Consider the following 17350-nt stretch of genomic DNA (forward strand, 5'->3'; position numbering starts at 1 on the left):
TGTGATAATATAATTAAGTGTATCGTCATGATTTAAGTACTTAAGTTGCGGGGTTTAAGTTTATATTTCGCTATAAAGAAATATTATAGAATGTACGAAAGTTTTACATTTTCAATTTTGAGCCGAGACTAATCAATCAATAAAATATTCGCGATCGAATAAGGTAAATTTATAAAATTTGAAATTGATTCGAAGTACATAGGCCTTTACATTCACATAAGTTCAGATAAATAAATCATGTTTTATACACTATGCGGTAATACGAATGGTTTAAAATTTTATCGTACGAGTTAGAGGTATCCGAATTTAGTCAGTAGATGTCTACTCAGTCTGTTTCTGAAAATAATTTACTCTCCACTTATTTCGTAATGTCATTGTATACGGAATCACTGCGGCAACTCAAAACTTGACAACTAGTTTGTTTTGAAGAGAAATCTAGAAAAAAATTAAATACTGTGAAAAAAAAAAGAAAAATAATTAGACACTGGGGGTGTGGATGAAAGCCTTCCATAATACCCAGTATGATGTTTAATACGATTTGATTTCTTTTTTGAAGTACTCATTTTACTCTTCTCCCTGTGAATCTTTTCGTTCAAAATATCCCTACATTATGGATAATCACCGTTATTAAAAGTTTCCCGCGTAGAAGTTAACAAGTGTTATACGCCGGCACAACTCAACTTCATATCCCATTGCTTAAATTGTTATTGGGCGTAATAGTTAAAAGTTACAGAATTTTAACGGTCTATAATAAATTGGAGGCGACTGGAATTCAATCAGTCTGTTAAGACTTATTTATAATTTAGCATTTTCAACCCTTTACCTAACCACTATTACACGGGTTTTCTTTTAAAGGCGCGACGTTACTGGTTGGTTTGGTTGAGCTTGGAATCGTTTAGCGCCGGGTTGTGTCCGTTATTAATTCAGGCTGGGCTAGTTAATACGGCCGGTTGAATGTTGATGGGCTCCATTCCTCACAAGCCCTAAGCAGCTATAGCAGCTAGCAGCATCGCGTTAGGCCTTAGCTTATACCTGAGTGAGTGTAGCTATATAGGGCTATTTGCTTTGTGTTAATATTAATACGCGGGGTGTGTCGCTATGTATTTTTTATCGTGAAACGTCAGTATCCGAGTCGAAAGCGTGTTCTTCACTTGTTGCCCCCGCGTCCTATGTTAAGCCTCAATATTTAATTAGGCCTAACCCGCGCCTTCGCCCGCCAGTTTCGGCCCTAGCTATAGCTCCTAGGACAGATATCATTACCGCTGCCGCGTTTCCGCAAAGGCCTAGCCAGTATCAAGCTTCATCAGAAAGAAAAAAAAAGAAGAAAAACCATTAAATTTTCAAGCTACGTTATCGTCTAGGGTCTTGTTTAGCTAGCGAGTATGGAGGAACTTGCTTTCTTTACTAGGACCCCTTCTCTCTCTCTTTATCCATGCATTCCATCGCTTCCGCTTCATCCGCAACTTCAGCTTTGCTACAGAATGGGTTCCTTTTCCAGCGTTCATTAAAACTAATATCGTTGATTTGTCCACTTCATCCATACCTCTTATTCTCCAGTAGCGCTGAAAATGTATTTTGCATTATGTATGTTTTTGAGACTCTCTCTCTCTCTCTCTCTCTCTCTCTCTCTCTCTCTCTCTCTCTCTCTCCCTTTCTCTCTCTCTCTCAACATTGTCATTTCCAATTACCAAACGAATCTCATTTTTTTTCACCAACATAGATTTTTTCCCTCCCCTCGCCTTTAATAAATTCAAGTCGATTAAAGATTTACAATTAACGTTTAGCTTTTTTTAAAGACGTTGAACGTACTTACGTCTGCCCTCTCGAATCTCCCAAGCTGTTTTCACCATATCACGAGAATTTTAAATTTGTAAACCAACTGGTACCCCGACTTTTTAAATATTTAGAAGGAAATTTTTGTTTTGGGGTGCATTTTTTACAGGCGCTTTTTATTTTGGGAGCAGTACGCAAGAATTGGGGTTATCGTAAGTGGAATGGATATACGTTGAGATATTTAAGAATTAATAACATATTTTAAGGCATTTATGGAATGAAACCACTTGTAAACTGATTTAAGGTGTATCTTTATAAGTAATAGTGCTAACGTTAATTTACACTTAATATTTAGTGAATTTGTTTACTACATCCCGTAAAAGGACTTTATATGTATTTAGGTGTTAAACATGCCGTCTTATTCTAAAATGTCGGGTCGAAAAGGAGCAATAATTACCTTACAAACAACGCCAGTCCCATGCTAGTGTAGATAAGAAATAATTTAGTAGTTGTAAAAGATTTTCCAACTACTAAAGGTGATTTCATAAAGGTTTTGTTGAATTATTTATTTTAATATTGATCAAAGTAATGTAATACATTAATTTCATTTATATTTAACGTTAATTAACAAATAAGAGATCCTATTTCGATATATAAAACTCGAAAATTGTTATCCTTTGCCCCTGTATGTTAGCTTTCTTTAAAACCATAGTACACTTATGTATTGCAAGTTAAACATTTCCACAGGGGCTATGGAAAAAAACATTAGTAAAATACCCCTGTAAGGCAGCTACCCCTTGGTACATTTACAAAAACTAAATATAACCCGCTTATCCTTAATAATACCGGTAGAATAATTTATGTATTTTGACCTTTGAAATGTTCATTAGCTTAGCGTTTCAGAGAATACATTGAGTAAACACTATGGCAAATCCTAACGGAGTATACAGTAAGTTGTTTCGGGTTTTCAACTTGCATTAAAGGCAGGTATATTATCTTCTCCCGCATGTTTATTTCTTAATACCCATTTTGGATTATTAATTAGCGAGATATACGAGATGGAAACAACTGTATTGAAACTCCTACTTAACTGCCTGCATTAAGGTATCATTATTATTATTATAATTTACATTAGGTTCGTATAGAAGTTCATGAAAAGGCAAATATTAAGCTACTAACAGCCCCTAGCTGGTTTCGTTTCTGATATTATACGATAAATGTTCATAAACAATTTATTAGTTTTAGTTAATTATTGCGTAAAATAATTTAGATTCCACTTTGGTTAAGCCTTTTCTATTGTTTTTTTAAAAGGTGTGAATGTCCGTTTTTCGGTTTGAAATTAGCAGACGAAAGCGTCACGTGATAGTTTCCTAAGTTTAGGCTTAGCAAGGCAACTTTTGAAATCACGAAGTTTTTCAATGTCTTAAATAAATAACTATATCTGATTCAGAAATTCCCTTAAAATCAGACCAACTAAATCATTCATATTACCTAAAATATACAGACTTGATTTGAAATTTCATACGTCATTAACATAGGCAAAATTCTAAATTCATTAATCGGCTTATTAACTCTACACATAACATTATCTAATAAAGCTCGTAAAGATTCTAAGACAAGGGAAGATTGACTTTTTAAACCCAAAGAGCACGTTACTTTGAACTATTATCGCTTATAGTTACTTAGAATTGGCTCTAAAATAGTTTATGATAGAGTATGGAAAGCGGTGGTCGACAGAGGTCGGGTCGAGTCGAGTTCAGGTCTAGGGTCGTCTCGCGATTTTAGCCTGGAATTGAGCTCCAGTTTCTTGTCAACACATGCGTAGTAAAGGCCTCTCCATCCTCAGCCCCCGAACTCTGCCAGGTATCGAGTCATCGGAAAGTGTAGACCTTTGGGGGGCGGGGTCATATATCCCTTATAGCCCACGCTTATAAGGAAAACAGCTTTGCTTTCAGGGAAGAGTGGGCGGGACTCTAGCTTTAACTCGAAGCTCGCGTTTTCTTCCGACGTATTGGACTGTCAGTTTCAGTTTGCCCCGTGGAGTGGTAAGATCGCTGAGTCGATGTCTTCAAATGTTCTTGTAACCAATTTGAAGCTCTCATCTATATAAAGCTTTGAAGTGATTGGGAAAAATCAGTAGACTGGTTGTAGATCAAAAGCTAGGAATCTGAAAATAGGCCTAAAAGAATAAAACAATAAATACAATTATGAAATTTTAATTTCAACTTTTTTTGTTGAGTGGTTGTTACTTTGATCTCTTAATGATCAAAGTGATCAAATTAAAACTTATATAATTCAACTTGTAAGCAAATTCCGAGTGAATTCGAGTACACAACATTAGCGTATACTTAGAAAATGTTGTCATCTAGACCCTATACGTTACCACGGATCTTAAAAACCTAGGGATTGAAAACCGGGGCTCTTTGGCGGCACGAGCAAAAAGAGCATCGAATTTAGTTAGTATGTCTGGGCACTTGAAATTTTACAGCACTTTTAAAGCTATAGCACATGGAGATGATAAGGTAAGCCTGCGAGTGGGCTGAAGTTTAACAGTGAAAGGCTCAAAAACCAATACTTTCAAGTCCTCTTTAATAAACAGTCCATGGTATATACCATAGCCAAGTCTCAGTTTGTTCGTCCATATACGGCAAAGGGGAATGCATGCTTGCTACTTTAGAATGGGTGCATATTTAACGAAGAACGACGTAATCTCTCTTTTCTCCTTCATCTCGCTCCTCGGTTCACCCTGGCGTCACTTTTTTTACTCGGAGAAACTACCTTGGTACTAATAGTCAAGGGGTTTTACGGGCTTACTTGATAGCCATACAAAATTCCAGGGGTATGCCTTTGATTGAGGTACATTATCGTAGCGAAAAAAATAAAAAAAATAAAATCAGGCTTAGGCTTCCCGTTCTCTTCTGTTCTGTATGCTTTCATTTTGTTGCCTTTGTAACGAATGATTGTTTTACGTTTTGTACAAATTATGTTGATTTAAGAAGGAAATTTGAGCGTAGTCTTCTTGATACAGCAGTATCTAGAAATTAATTTCTATTTGCTTTTATAGTTCTTCAGCTGATCGAATTTCTAAGAATTTACAGAAATATCTGTCTTCATTTCTTTACTTTTATTTGTTTAAAGGTAGTATTAAGACTTAAAAAAGAGGAAGGATTGTCTAGGCCTATATGTGCTGACATTTGAAAAATTCTTTAAAGAGAGGGTGAAATGGAAAATCAAGTGATTTTTTTAAAACATTGGTAGTGCCGACTTCCAGGGGTAAAACATATAATGTATTTCCTACGTACCCCTGTAAAACTCTTACCCGCATTACACTGATGTGCCGCGTGCGAAGATGTGCCTCATATTCTGCAGGTATGCCCCGAGTTCGATCAAGTCAGAGCCCAATATACTACTGACTTGGCGGACATATCGACACTACTTGGGTTTACTAACGGGGCCCAAATAAGCACCACCAAAACTCTCCTGAACCTCTGGGGTCAATTACGGTTGAATTAATTCAATCCATTTTTAATAATATTTTTAATAATAACAATATTAATAGACTACGTGCGCGCTGTGCCTTGTTTTGTTAAAATTGTATACATAACTTTCAGTATCAGTCTTGTAAATATATATTGTTTAATGTTACGTCATGCTTGTGAGCCATCTTCAATGGCTCCTCCCTGTTATAAAAGGGATCTTTGTATAAGAAAGCAAATAAACCATTCATTCATTCATTCAAGATATTTTCTGTTTTTTTTTATAAAATTCATAACTTTCTTAGTTCTGTACCAAATTTATAATTTTAATTTTGAAAATCAAACGGAGGTATTTTCTCTACGTTTCATAATGCAGATTAGTTTTATAATTAGTAGAAAAATCGATAAAAAATAACCTGATTTTTTACTTTTCACCCTCTCCCTTAAGCCTTGTCTTGAATATTTTGTAATATTACATGACTTATCAATAGATGAGAGCGAAAGCTTCAAATTGATCCCAAGAACTACAAAATTGGTTCAGAACTAAGAAAGTAACGAATTTTATAAAAATATCGTACATCGGTGTATTGCGGGTAAAAGCTTTACAGGGGCTGGTAGGAAATACATTACTAGGTTTGCCCCTGGAAGTCGGCACTCCTAATGTTTTTTTTTTTTAAAAAAATAATATTAAACGATATAAAATCACAGTTAGAGTTGCATTTCCATAATGGAAAAGAAAATTAAAGTAATTTAATTAGGAAGTTGTTAATTTTTTCCGAAAATATAACCCAAAAAAATAAATAATAATGATAATAATAATAAAAACCCCTTATGATAAAGTGTTAATTACATTCCTCTAAACAAAAAATACACGCGTATTTTAGCACATGAGTGTGAGAGATAATGAATATCAAAATAAATATTTAATAATATCATTCCGCAAGCTGGGAAAAAACCAGGGTCCAGTAGCTGCTACCTTGGGGGGATAAATATTTACTTTTAAATTAAGTATAAGACTAATTGCTCTTTTAGCGTGCCAGTGTCACGTGAAAAAAGTGTGACGCCACGTATGTGTATTCGACTTGGATGCCGTGCGTGGTTTGGGCATGTATTTCATAGCGGGAGAGATACCAAGATAGGTAGGGAAAGTTATATGTATATGGGGGAAACGCGGTGTGAATCGGAGCAGGTGAATCGAATTTTCAGCTTTATGATTTTCATAAGAACAGCAACATTTCTAATGGTTTTGTTTCGTGCATTTACGTGCCATTGTCTCTTTTTTCTTACTTATTTAGTTTTGTCCTTCAATTTGATTCCGAAGTTAATGAAATAGTAATGTTGTAGTAGTTGTAATAGTAGTAGTAGTGTTGTAGTCAATTCATCTTGTAAGTTGGTGTGAAAGCTATTTTAGACTTTCGATAAAAACTAAATAATTCCATAAACCTATTATATTATTTATAAGTATGGGTCTATAGTATGCCGGGTTCTTCTGAAAGGTCTGTCAGAAATTATGGGGGGGGGGGGAGTGTTCTTTGAGCGATTTCCAGTTGAAAACGTTCTATGTTGGGCGACTGTTTTCAAGTTATGTGTGAACTGTTTTATGGAAGGCCCTTTATTAAATTAGAAATCATTATCGTTCAGTTTCTTAATTACAATTCAATTAAATTAATACTCCAAAAAGAACTTGAAAACGGTGACCCGGACTTCAATTATCACTACTATAGAAATTTGGGCCTAATAGAATAGAAAATATCATATGCCGTTCACGGCCATCTTGTTATGGTCTTCCAATTTCTCTGGCGATTTCCGTAACACGCCTCCTTACATTTTCCCCCGAGTTTTTTTTATTTCGGTCGAAAGAAAGAACTCTAAGATGTTATTTCCAATGGCAATTCTTTTCGATTCTTTTTTAACTCTTCTGACGTTGTTGTCTCCTTTCTTGTACCTAGAAAGTTAACGACTGATCAATGAAAATCTTCTTCTTGTTCAGTTTTTCTCCTTGGTATATTTTCTTTTCGCTACTGCAATTTAAATATTTTACCCTGTAATTCAGTTTTTGATTTTTATCATAAAACCGAATGGAACATTTCTTTTGGCTAAAAGTTTAGAGGGGTTTAGCCCCCCATCATGCATTTGTCCGACTGGGTGGAATAATACGGAACCACCCTTTCTCAAATCCGTACCACTCGGAAGGCGCGTTTAGGAGACGCATTAATATTTTATGCTCAGTTATTTTTCTGCCCCTTTTCCTCTTTTATAAATCGGGATTAAGCGCAGTGTAAATTCGTAGTAACTTTATCTTTTTGCGTAATAAACTTTTATTCTTTTATCTGCAGACTAATTTCTCGAAATGTACCGGGTGTTTATGATAAGTCTGCTTTAAATTAAAGGGTGTATTATAGGGTCAAACTAAGTGGAAAGTTTCATTAAATAACATGGGGTCTACAACATTTAATTGTGGAGATACGCCCAAACATTGATAAGCCCCTGAAACAAGGTAATTGTCACACTTGTTATATAAGGCATAATAGCAAAAGTGTTCTATTAAATGGGTACACGCTGGTAAGGAAAAAATAATTACTAATTACTATACATGTGAGGCTATTTAATTGTTTTAGGGGATAATCAATGTTTGGTAGCCCATATATATATATAATTAAATGTTATAGACCACATGTTCCTTAACACTTTAAACTCTGTTTGACCCTAAGAACATACCATTTAATTATTTTAAACTTCTCAGAAACAGAACGGTAATGTAAAAAAGACCTATGCTAGATTTAGCTTATGTACATGCCCTTATGTGTAATAAATTAGGCCTTATTGAATTTGTCAATTTTTTTTCAGTTATGCCTACTATTTGTATTCTTCTTTCTTTGTGTTGTTGTCCAGATAGTACATACAATCGCTGCTTTATTTCGGTGTATAATGAACTTTAACCTATGATATTGAGTTAAATTATTCGTAACAGAATCAGGCACTTTTTTTTATAAAGTTCTTTTTCTTACGACATTTCGGCAATAAGATACCAAAAATGGCACTGTATATTTTTAGAGGTTTTATTATAGAGTAATAATGGGTGACAGGGGAGTAGGAGGAAAAATGGCGAATGGTATTTTCGTTCCGGACTAACTGCACCAGCATCCATAAAGCTTTATACCCTTTTTAACTTTGCATTTGGAGGTCTCTAATCAAATTTTTATTTTTCCTTTAAAATATGCAACGGATAAGATATTTTGTTGGTGGATTCTCTCTCTCTCGCTTTTATGACAGAATCGTTTTGTTTCGGCTGCTAGCTTCGTTTTTTTTCTACGAGCTTGTTTATGTTTTTAAATATTTATGGATACGTGCCATTCTTGTTTTGTATTATTTTTCGTTCTCACTTGTTTCCTTTTATAAGATTTGTATCTTTCCCCGTTGAGACTTAAAATAGGTGATCTTTTATTTTCGGACGTCCGGACTCCCGAGATTTTAAGTCTACTTGTTTTTCAAACTATTTTTAGTTACGTTTCGTATATATATAGGGTTAACTTATGGCAGACTTATATTATAAATATATTTTTCAAAATTGGAAAAAATATATTTTTTTTATTCTGTGACGTTTGTTATTGAATGTGGAATTTGAAATTTCATGGTCAATTTGTTAAGTATATATTTTCTTTGAGTTGAGTGGGCCATGTTTATCCTGTATAAGAGATAATACCATATGTTCATAAGATATGTTCCTCCATAAGTTTGTCTCTGGTTACAAACTGGAGCTTGTCATGAAGTGACGCAGGTCATAGATTCAGGGTAAAGCGAAGCCTGGTGAGGCACTTTCATGGTAAATTTGTTAAGTATATATTGACTTTTAATACACCGTGCCCTGTATACGCTGTATCAGAGGTAATACCATGAGTTCATAAGATATGTTCCATAAGTTTGTCTCTGGTTACAAACTGGAGCTTGTCATGAAGTGACGCAGGTCATAGATTCAGGGTAAAGCGACGCCTGGTGAGGCACTTTCATGGTCAATTTGTTAAGTATATATTTACTTTTTATACACCGTGCCCTGTATACGCTGTATCAGAGGTAATACCATGAGTTCATAAGATATGTTCCATAAGTTTGTCTCTGGTTACAAACTGGAGCTTGTCATGAAGTGACGTAGGTCATAGATTCGAGGTAAAGCGACTCCTGGTGAAGCGCTGTCAAAGGCTTAGTACAGACTAAATAGGAGAAGATGGAAGTCCTGCAAAATTAACCACCGAGTGTAAGACTTCAATTCTCGCTTCCGTCGTTCACGAATTAGCTCGAGCTGTAAGTCTCTAGCATTACGAAGTATATGTAGTGTTATATTTATCATGTAACATATCTTTTAAACGTATGGTAAATTCAAGCAAAAATTCGTGTTGAACCTTTGAAATACTGCAATTAAAATATTTTTCAAAGTTTGAACTAATATACTATATAATAGTATATAAATTGTATATATAAGTCGTAAATTAATGGGTTTTCTAACTTTGAATATAGCGTATATCGGTATCTCGTATACATACGAATCTAATCGAATGAATAATTTATTCTAATTATCCGGATTTGAATTTGCGCTTGTGTTCTTGCGCTTTCAGTTATATAGAAATTCTAATGTTATTCCTAATTGGTTTTTGTTGTTTGTTTCCTTAGCTATACCCGAATAACTTCCTCTCGGCGTTGATAACGTAAACCAACAACATTTACAAGCACCATTGAAAATGCAAAAGCGGAATTATTGAAGAGGTCTCGAGTGGATTGACTTCTTTAACCCAATCAAGGTATAAGGAAACTCTCTCGCCTCTCCACGCCACGCATCCTTCCGGCTCAAAAGACCCGAGTAAGTCGTTTGTTACTTCCTCATACTTTATCCGCTTCCCCTATTATGTTTAATTGATAGTTATTTGTTTTAACGTCAATTTGAGCTAGAGAGAGCTCCGACATCTCTGATTGGATTTGTTTATCCGTTCAGCTTTGTCATTTTATTCCCCCCTCCCCTTATCTTTAATAGAAACAGATTAAACGCGAGAAATAATCTTAATGAGTTGACTGTACTTCAAAGAGAAAGTGTAAAATTGAATGTTTGCAAACTTAATTGTAGAAAACAAAGGAATGTATTGTTTTAACACGCGTTATAAGCGTTTGACGAAAATTAAATCAATGCGAAAACGTATTGAACTGTTCTCAAAAAAGGGGCGGGGCTCAGTATCGTCTGCTTGAAGGGTATATGTGAACGCAAAGACGACAGATTGGGCTTCATGGTTACCAGTCCATCAAATTCGGTCCTTATATTGTTGAAAGCCACGTCTTTGTTGACCACATACTTATCAATGTACAACAAGGTGGTCAAACGCACTGGTCAGACTCTATTTTTACCCCTGAAATTTCAACAGGGTTTATTATAACTAGGATGAATTAACCAAGTAGTAACTTTTTTCTTGGGGCTTTAACACTGTGATCATAAGGGAAAAAATGTCAATTTGAGCGACCTTGATATACTAGAGTTTATAAAGCGCAGAGTTTTAGCCAAAGTCTAACAAACGTACAAGGCTTACCCTGTAATCGCTAACAATTAGCCAATGAAACCAGTGTTCTTTAGTTACACGCTTCTCTGTTAACACGCTGAAAGCAGAAAGGCACGCTCAACCGCAGTTTTCACTGCGATCCATTAAAGAATATACTGTACACTCGCTTTACTAACGGTGCAAACTCCAAGTAGACCGCAGGAGTTGAGTCGCTTATTGCTCAAACTCTATTATTAATCGGAGATAAAAACGCGTCGTGGTATGCGCTGAAAGAAAAAGAAAAAAATAGCGTCTGAATTTATTCAAATCTAACATGAAAATGTTTTATAATGATGTAATGAAGTCGTGACATATTTTGGGTTGGGAAGGAGCGCCAATATTATTGGGATAATTAAATAGATTCTTGTATAAGGCGCGTAAAGCTCGTGAATTAATGAATCGAACTTGTAACCAACAAGGTTTTCGGACCTAAATAATGCATTGTTCGACTAAAAAAAGTTTGTTGTACATACGTTCTGGCAGAGGTTAACCCGTAGCCTCGTGTTCTGGACTGCATTGGAAGTAGGGTTTTTTTACACGCATTATTTTCTCAAATAGGCTAGTAGTTTTATTATGGGGCGAAGAAATCACTCCGCCTTGGCTTTTAAATGTGCAATGTATTTATTAATGGCAGTTTTTAGGGGAGAAAAACGCCATTTATGGTACAACTTTCGAAAATGTGCACGAGGTTAGATTCCGTGTTATCGCGTGAAATTTTGATTCAAATCTATGTTCTTCTTAAGTACGCACGTGTTTCCACCCCCTACGAGACCAAATTGAGAATACGGCATCTCTCTGAATGGGGTTTTTGGTATTCAAGGAATAACATTTATGAGGATGTTTTAGGCTTAATTGTACCCTATAGAATCAAGCTCGAAGCTTAGAATGATTTTATTTATATATATAGTTATGCCAAATATAGCAGAGATTCTCTACATCTCCATGGTTATTGTAACTCAACTGACAATTTTGCACTGTTGTAGTTATGGTTCTAATTTCTTTAAGAGATAAAGAGAAGTTCTTTGAGTATGTGATAGCCCTTCAAACAATACTTAATATTTGGGATTGCTATAGTAATTAAGCAAAGTAACAAAAGATATCGTTAATTTCTCTTAATTTCAATCCCTTTTCAATTCCACTTTGTAGGATTATAACTCTTTCATAATACTTGTTGTTGTGACAATCAGGACTCAAGTAAATAAGCAAAATCGTCAAAAACATTCTTAGTTTAACCTTAGTTGACCCTTAATAACCATATAACACAACCAGTCACAGTTTGTTTTATTAAACAACAAGACCATGCGTTTCATTAAAATATTTACATTACAATGTACCAAACACATGTTCGCAGTTCAAATATTTATAAACAGAATAAATATTTGAATTGTATACAAAACATATATATTGAATAATATAAGATATAATGTTATTGTTCAATAGGGCGTGCATACATGACCATTTATTTTGGAAGGGCGGTTGAATATCGTGTATCTCTTAATGAAAAACGTGAACACACTCTAGGTATATATGCAAATAGTTATTTGATTGTATAAAGGTATACGTTGTTGTAAGTAACTCTGGGATTTTGGCAATTATAAAATAAGGTTAATCAAGGTATTACTATACCTAGATCTACACGCTTATAACTACACGTCGGGCCAACCGGCGGTGATTGTAACGAACGTAATTATAGCGTGAGCTTTTGATTTTATACACTTTCTAAATAACAAAGTTCTAAAGGCGCCTGTTTATTATAGTCTTCTGTGTTTTGCGTATGAACGAGTCGTTTTAGTATAGCGAGATTTTTACTCGTTCGCTATAGCTGCAGCTATAGTGGAAGGCAACTTGATTAATGTGGAAATGAACGAACACGGTATCTGACTATTAACCACCTCCCGGGCTTACTAATCTAAGAGAATGAAGCTAAAAGCTTATGTAGAAATATCGTGTACAGGGTGTTTTTTAATTAGGGCCACATTTCGTGAAAGGTTTGGGTCGTAGATGAGTTGTTTATCTTCTGTTTTGCATTATTACGATGTATTTTTCTGGCAAGAGTTTGAGCAATTGCGAGTGAGTGTTTCGTACGTCTTTCATCGCCTTTTAATGTCCTCTGAACCGGTAAATAACATCAGAAATATGTAATGCAATTGTCCCACCCCTCGATAACTTGATACTCCCTTTAAAGAGACCAAGAACCAAAGGAACACCCAGGATTTTAAATACGTAAAGCATACAGAGTGTTTCTGAATTAAAGGCCAGGTTTAAGAAATTATGGGAACTGGTGTTCTTTTGGGGCAATTTACAGTCGGAAATGTTGCAGTCTTAAACACCTTTTACAATTAAGTTATGGTTGGACTTTTTACTTATGACCCCTTAAATTTAATTAATTAAGAAACGAAAGACATTGCCAATTAAATTAATTAAGGGGTAGATCCGTATAACACCCCCCTCCCCCATTCAATCCTAACTTCATAACGGTTTTCCTGGACTTCAAAAATGTCATAGAAATTATACATTTTCGAGTCGAAATCAGCCCAAATAATTTCCTACTGACCTTTCAGAACACCCAGTCCATTCTTTTGACCAATGTATGAATACCCCCAGCACCCCCTTTTTCGCGAGAAGACGAAAATTGTAAGTGGCGAAACCAAAAAGAAAAAAAATGGAAAAGAAAAAATTCTGTATAGCGACGTGTACGTATATACATATAAAGCGTACTTTAATTTATTTAATGCGAGCGTTAATTATTAATTTGGAAATAATATCATAGACTCGTAGCCACCCATCCACCCCCCTTAAGGTTCGTGATATCGTTGCATATTTAATGAGGAAAGGGAGTAGGTTTTTATAACATTTGCGAGTTCACCCCTCGACCACCCCTGCCACGTTCTGTCGCCCTAAGGCTACTAGTTTCAGCTTGTTGATAATCCGTTATCCGAGGTAATCTAAGAATATACCGTAACGACCTACGTCGATATGTTTTCAAAATCAAGCTAATGTTATATACTACATTTTTCTAGAGAACAAAAGTTGTTGGGCAAGACGTTTACGGCATTTTTCCGTGTTGAAAACAATTTTTATCTTTTTTTCTTATTTTTTTTTCGCGTTCGTCTTTTTGGAAAATTTTTCTCAAAGCTTTTAACCTTAATTAATATTTGTTGACGTATGTGAACATGGGTTTGTTTGGTTGGTTTTTCTATGGTTTTGCTATCGTTATTGATGGCGGAAGTTCAGTTCATTTCAGTACATTTTAATTAAGGGTCTTACGAAGTTTGTCAACCAAACCGGCCTGTTCGAAATTTTATTAAAATATCCAGAAAGAGCTGATTTTTATTAATTTGCTGGGCCTATGTATAACCTTTTGAACCCATATTCAAAAGAATATGGGTTGCCTTTAAGAAAAAGTTAATCTTTATCAATTCAAAATGGATCCCCATGACCAAGGAACCAAAATGAGAAATTATTAGTTTAATGCCAATTTATGTAATGTTATTATTAAGATATAATGTTCTAATTTAGGCATTATTTTACCTAATTCAAATAACCCGTTTCTATCAATTTAATTTTCCTCTTTGATCTATTTTACATAATTTCGCTTATTATCTATATCTTTACCTGGGAATACATACAGCTACTTGGAATCATTGTGTAGCCATTTTATAAACGTATATAGAGGCAGATTTTGTGCGAAGAGATAGTAGACTAATCATTATGTGTGACGAATTTTACCACTTGAATAATCTATCTAGCTGCGCGTTGAACCTTGCGCGTGCACATGACCTCACGTTGCTACCATCCAATGAAAACGCAGTTAGAAAAAAGTCAAAATTATGAGGCTTGACAAGCAGTACTCAAGCCCATCCCACAAAACCCGTATAGAAATCAACATCGCATGTATGGGGTTGATGGGCAAATATTCCTATTAACTGCATTTATTCCTGATTTGCATAAATGAGTTTCAGAGATTAAAATTTCAATTTCAATTCAAAGGAAAACTCAACGAATTTCGATGACGATAAAAACGTTATGATGTAAGAGTCTGAGGATTTCTGAATACGCAAATATTATTTATATTTTATTAATAATCTTAGTGAAAATTCAATTTTTCAAATCAGATTATTTCACATAGTCGCTTTGGGCCCTTTTTAGAAATATATATAGAAAATATTATTTTTATAAAAACGATTTTTGGGAATTTTCGTACTAGATATTTAGGTTTTATGAGATTTTCTACGCTAATAAATTAAAAATGCCCGAAGCCGTTGTATCATCAAACAAGGCGGCGCCTTATTTGCTATACCACTTGGTCCGTTTGTGACCCTTGCTCAATTTTTGCTTTTCAAATTAAAAATCCTTCAAATATTAAAAAGGTTTTTCGGAAACATTTCTACCTGCTTTGGTTCCCCCTCCCCATCTAAAAATACTCTATGAAGAAGGCAGGGAATACTATACTTCCTTAGCACCTTGGTACGACAAAAATTTTAATAGTTATTTTTATTCATTGGAAGTAATAAATATAAGTATCACTCAATACTTTATTATAGTTTCATTTTTATATTTTGCGAGATACAAGGTACTAAGAAGGTATAGAAGTACATCTTTTCTAATTAGGTTTCTGGAAAAATATCTTGCGACGCTATGTTTTCATTTCGATATATCTTTCTCTCGCTCCTCTCGAAAGTCAACAATTCGCCGAGCAAGTTTTAATAAGCCCTCGCTATATCTACAAATATGATCTATATAACTCTATAGCTTACAGCAGCATGTGAAAACCGCTTACAGCGTTACGTTTGGCGGGAGTTTGTCGAGTTTTATTAGCAAGGAGGATGTCAAAAGGGAGGTGAAATTGAGAGAAAGTTATGAATTTTATTAATAAATGTTTGAAGTTTTAGAGAATTTTTTTAAATGTCCTCATAGATAGCAAAGAGGAGGGAAATTTCCCCCCTCTTTGGACCTAGAACGGACTTTTTCGTTTTCTTGATATACATTTTGTGAAAGTAACTAGGTCTGAAAAGATATACAATGTTACTCTTGTTATCAATTCTCCTTGCTTGAACGTTACGTCACCATACATACAGGCTGGGCTGTTTACCGTGGGCTAAAAATGTATTTGCTTCATGGGATTTTGTGTAAATACAGTCTATACCTTGTAGTTGAAGGAACGGATAGGTATAACAAACGCCTGCCCAACTCTCTTTGTTTACTAAACTGTGGTTAGATGTATCGAGGCGGTACAACCATTGTTTGAAGGTTTAATGAATTGTTTTTAGTCCTTATAATTGAGTTTCCAGCCCTGATGAGTTCTTCTAGCATCTCTTGTTAAGGCTTAGCTCGCGGGTGACTGCGTGGACCCCCTGAAGGGGATTTAGATCCAAAATTGACTCGTACGGTTCGTTCAACGAGCCCTGAAGCTTTGTGTCCCAATCTGGATGGGTCTTTTCATTATATATTAACGAGATTTCCAGACATGGGTTCCTTTATGGTTCTAGGTTTTATATTTACGCTGGAACGGCGTATACTTTTATTTTTACAAGAAATTCCCTTTAAAAGTTTTGCCAATTGTTTCAAAGGTTGAATGGGTTTTTAAGACGTCTATGAATTATTTTACTATGAATCACTTTAAATGTGACGCTTTAATTTTAATTTTATTTTTTGCAGTTTTCTTGGTGGAATTTACAATCCAGCATGTGTCGCCTTATTTTTCTGTTGAAGCTGTGTTTCATCTTCATGAAATGGAACAGTATCGCGTCTTTTCCCACTGGAACTGTGTCGCGTCTTCACCCAACGGAACAGTGTCGCGTCTTCACCCAACGGAACAGTGTTGCGTCTTCATCCAATGGAACAGTGTCGCGTCTTCTCCCAATGGAACAGTGTCGCGTCTTCATCCAATGGAACAGTGTCACGTCTTGGCCCAATGGAACAGTGTCGCGTCTTCATCCAATGGAACAGTATCGCGTCTTCGTCCAATGGAACAGTGTCGCGTGTTCACCCAATGGAACAGTGTCGTGTCTTCACTCAACAGAACAGTGTCGCGTCTTCACCCAACAGAACAGTGTCGCGTCTTCATCCAATGGAACAGTGTCGCATTTTCATCCAACACCAGATCAGATGAAGTCATTCACCAATGAGTATGTAATTTAAATGCTCTTTCGCATGTAAGGTTTTTGGGGGTTATATTCTTATATCAACAAAACAACCCTAATCGAAACATTTTTATCAACTACGTTTCGAATTGCCTAATAGCGTAATGTTTTTATACAAATCGGAAATCCTTTCGATAAGATTAGACCACAGTCTCCCACTCATTACGGTAGTCCTAATCCTCTCGCGAACGAATCTATACAGATGAAAGCGGCTTGTCGCCAATAACTTGACATTAATCCCAAGAACGAGAATGAACCTCGAGGATTCTCCAAAATAATGTTATAGGAAAACTTACTCGCGGAATGAAAGCACGATACATTTTGTCAAAATGTTGTATCTCTATCTTTTTATCCAACAAAACTTACGTATTATTTGAAATAA

Source organism: Phalangium opilio, unplaced genomic scaffold (assembly GCF_054372755.1).
Source record: "Phalangium opilio isolate 3A_F unplaced genomic scaffold, DU_Popi_V2 ptg000031l_1, whole genome shotgun sequence".
NCBI lineage: Eukaryota > Metazoa > Arthropoda > Arachnida > Opiliones > Phalangiidae > Phalangium > Phalangium opilio.